The sequence below is a fragment of the Mandrillus leucophaeus genome, unplaced genomic scaffold, assembly GCF_000951045.1.
Source record: "Mandrillus leucophaeus isolate KB7577 unplaced genomic scaffold, Mleu.le_1.0 Scaffold23, whole genome shotgun sequence".
NCBI lineage: Eukaryota > Metazoa > Chordata > Mammalia > Primates > Cercopithecidae > Mandrillus > Mandrillus leucophaeus.
Window position 1 is genome coordinate 1693321 of NW_012102365.1, and position 4845 is coordinate 1698165.

Consider the following 4845-nt stretch of genomic DNA (forward strand, 5'->3'; position numbering starts at 1 on the left):
GAAGAAGAGGAGCCAGGTTTGGATGCAGGTCTGCCTAACTATCCAGGCTTTTCCCAGTTCTCCAGGCCAATAGCTACCATGAAAAAGCATGTACACCCTGGGGAACTAAAGAGAGTTCAGAGGTTGGTAAGAAGTTGGAACTTAGGATCCAGCAAATTGCCTTTAAGCTAAGTTCATAATTTTGCAATACACATTTAGTGAGTTCCTACTATGTGCAACTCCCTGTGCTTTCTGCTGGAGGAAAATCAATAATGGATTTGACAAACACACATCGGCAAACTTGACACCCTAATGTTCACTGACTGGATGTCCCACAGGCACCTCCATCGACTTCACCCACCATCTTCCACTAAACTTGCCCCCTTTCTACACTGTCAGAATCGTGTGTGTGTGTGTGTGTGTGTGTGTGTGTGTGTGTGTGTGTGTGTGACCGTGCTGGAAAAGTTAGGATTTATCAGATCTGAGGGAACGGGTCCAGGATTGACTTTTTTTTTTTTTTTTTTTTTGAGAGGGAGTTTTGCTCTTGTCTCCCAGCTGCAGTGGTGCAATCTCAGCTCACTGCAATTTCTGCCTCTTGGGTTCAAGGGATTCTTCTGTCTCAGCCTCCCGCGTAGCTGGGATTACAACAGGCATGTGCCATCACACCCAGCTAATTTTTTTGTATTTTTAGTAGAGATAGAGTTTCACCATGTTGGTCAGGCTGGTCTTGAACTTCTGACCTCAGGTGATCCCTCCATCTCAGCCTCCCAAACTGCTGGGATTACAGGCGTGAGTCACCACCCTCGGCCTACACAGCTTTCGGGAAGAGTTGTCTGAGCCATGGTCATCCCCGGTTTAGACAGGCACACACCCCATGCCAGCATGGCACTCAAAATCCTGCACACAATTTGGCCCACAAACCTTTTTTTTCCCCTAATTATTTATAAGAAATTTTAAAAGTATAAAGGTAATATAGCAAACATCCAAATTCAGAATTATCAGCTGTAACAGTTTATTTACTTTCAATAATATATGTATATTTTGGCTAGACACAGTAGTTCACTCCAGTAATCCCAGCACCTTAGAAGGCTGAGGTGGGAAGATCGCTTGAGGCCAGGAGTTCGAGACCAGTCTAGGCAACATAGGGAGACTCTGTGTCTACAAAATAATTTATGTATTTATTTGGTGGTGGTGGTGGTGGTGGCGGTGTTTTGAGGTCTCACTCTGTCACCCAGACTAGAGTATAGTAATGTAATTATAGCTCACTGTTGCCTCAAACTCCTGGGCTCCAGCCATCCTCCCACCTCAGCTTCCTGAGTAACTAAGACTACAGGTGCGTGCCACCATGCCCAGCTAATTTTCTTATTTTATTTTTAGTAGAGACGAGATCTTGCTATGTTGCCCAGGCTGATCTTAAGCTCCTGCACTCAAGCAATCCTCCTGCCTCAGCCTCCCAAAGTGTTGAGATTACAGGCATGAGCCACTGTGCCTGGCAAAATAATTTCAAAATTAGCCAGGCATGGCAGTATGTACCTGTAGTCTCTACTACTGGGGAGACTGAGGCGGGAGGATCACTTGAGCCCAGAAGTTCAAGGTTACAGTGAGCTATGATCATGCCACTGCACTTCAGTTTGGGCAACATAGCAGGACTCTGTCTCTTAAAAAACTGGCCAGGTGCTGTGGCTCACACCTGTAATCCTAGCACTTTGGGAGGCTGAGGCAAACAGATCACTTGAGGTCAGGAGTTCAAGACCAGCCTGGCCAACATGCTGAAACTCTGTCTCTACTAAAAATACAAAAAATTAGCTGGGCGTGGTGGTGCTTGCCTGTAGTCCCAGCTACTCGGGAGGCTGAGACATGATAATTGCTTGAACCTGGGAGGTGGAGGTTGCAGTGAGCTGAGATCGCACCACTGCACTCAAGCCTGGGTGACAGAGTGAGACTCCATCTCAAAAAAACAAAACGAAAAACAAAAAACTCCCGTGTGTGTGTGTGTGTGTGTGTGTGTGTGTGTGCTTTTAATGTGTTTTACAGATATCTGTAAAATTTTTATCAAATTTTAAAGTATTTTAAACTATCAATGACACTTTTCTCCCTTCCTGATGCCCCAGGCAACGTCTAACATAAGTATAATGTGTTATTTTAACACTGTAACACACATCTCATCTCTTCATCCCGCACCCACTCCCAGCACTGCCAAATGCTTAAGAGAGTTGTCTACATTGCCCGTATTGTTTTTCTCTCCTATTGTCTCCAACTGGTCCAGGTGGGCTTCCCCTCTCATATGCTGTCCCTAACCTGCTCTTGGCCAGGTGCGGTGGCTCATGCCAGTAATTCTAGCACTTTGGGACACTGAGGTGGGAAGATCGCTTGAGCCAAGGAGTTTGAGACCAGCCTAGGCAAATCGGGAGACCCCTATCTGTAAAAAAATATATATATATGTGTGTGTGTGTATATATGTACATATATATGTATATGTGTATACATATGTATATATGTGTATATGTGTATATATACATAGGTATATATGCATATATGTGTATATGTGTATATATACATAGGTATATATGCATATATGTGTATATGTGTATATGTGTATATATACATAGGTATATATGCATATATGTATATATGTGTATGTGTATATATGTATATATTATATGTGTATATATATACATATAATATACATATATACACACATAACATATATTCCTAGCACTTTGGGAGGCTAAGGCAAACAGTGTGTATATGTGTATACCTATATACATAGGTATATATGCATATATGTATATATGTGTATATGTGTATATATACATAGGTATATATGCATATATGTATATATGTGTATATGTGTATATATACATAGGTATATATGCATATATGTATATATGTGTATGTGTATATATGTATATATTATATGTGTATATATATACATATAATATACATATATACACACATAACATATATTCCTAGCACTTTGGGAGGCTAAGGCAAACAGTTTATATATATATAAACTTATATATGTGTGTATATACATATATTATATATTATATATACATATATATGTGTGTGTATGTGTGTGTGTATACATATGTATAAATAAAAATAAATAAAATAGGCCAGGTGCAGTGGCTCATGCCTGTAATCCTAGCACTTTGCAAGGCCAAGGTGGGTGGATCACTGAAGTCAGGAGTTAGAGACCAGCCTGGTCAACATGGTGAAACCCCATCTCTACTAAAAATACAAAAATTAGCTGGATATGGTGGCATGCACCTGTAATCCCACCTACTCTGGAGGCTGAGGCATGAGAATCGCTTGAACCTGGGAGGCAGAGGTTGCAGTGAACCAAGATCGCGCTACTGCACTCCAGCCTGGGTGACAGAGCAAGACTCTGTCTCAATAAATAAATAAATAAATAAATAAATAAATAAATAAATAAAATAACTGTCCTTCTCAGTGTTGCCAGTGATCCTCCATGTTGTTCAATCACATGGTCATTTCTCGATCCTCATCTTTCTTTCCCCATCAGCAGACTTCAACACATGTAATCACTTGCTCCTTCTGAAAACACTTTCTTCAACTAGTTTATGAGACCCTGCAACCTCCTGGCTTTCCTCCCACCTCATTGGCTGTTCATTCTCAATTTCCCCTTGTTGACTCTTCCTCCTTCTCTCCTATTTCCCCCTCTGCCACAACTTCTAAATACTGAGGGCCCCAGGGCTTGGTTCTTGCCTTTTCACTGCTCTATCTACATTCTTTTCTCTGATGACCTCATTTTTTCTCATGATTTCAAGCCCCAGCTATATGAGGACAACTCATAGATTTCTATCTTTAACCCAGTTCCCTACTGTAAACTCCAGACTCCTGCATCCAACTGAACATTCAACATTTTTACGTGGTTGTACAATAGGCATCTCAAACTCAGCATGTCCAAAACTGAACTCCAGACCTTTCCACCCTCTCCCCAAACCTGCTTCTCCCACTGTCTTCCCCATCCAAGAGATAGCCTCTCCATCTTCCCACTTACTCTGGCCAAAAACTTGAGTCATCCTTGGCTCCTTTCTGTCATATCAATCCTCCACAAATAGTGTCAATTCAATCTTCAACATATATCCAGAATCCATCCATTTCTTACCACCTCCATTACCCACTCTGGTCGTAGCAGTGCCATTTCCCCCGCCCAGATTCTTGTTTCAACAAAGCAGCCAGAATGATCCCTTTAAAAGCCTAAGTCAGATGGTGTCATCTCCTGCCAGACTCCCGCCTCGGGGTCCTTATTATGACCTACAAAGCCCCACCCAGTCTACTCCTACCTCTCCCTCTAGCCTCCTCTCCTTTATTCCTTCCTCTTCCCTTTTCTCTCTGCATTAGCCACCCTGGCTTCCTTGCTATTTATTCCTTAAATACTCCAGGTTTATCCCTATCAGAGCCTTTAAGCTTACGGCTAACCCCGGATAGCTACATGGTTTCCTCCTTCACTTCCTTGCGATCTTTGCACAAATGTCTCTCAGTAAGGCATTCCCTGACCAGTCTCTCTCTCTCTCTCTGTCTCTCTCTCTCTCTCTCTATATATATATATATCTAAAGTCTATATATACATATAAGTCCATATACATACATACATATATATATATATATTTTAGACGGAATCTCATTCTGTCGCCTAGGTTGGAGTGCAGTGGCATGATCTTGGCTCACTGCAACCTCCACCTCCTGGGTTCAAGCAATTCTCCTGCCTCAGCCTCCCGAGTAGCCAGGATTATAGGCACGTGCCACCATGCCCGGCTAATTTTTGTATTTTCAGTAGAGACGGGGGTTTCACCATGTTGGCCAGGCTGGTCTCGAACTCCTGACGTCAGGTGATCC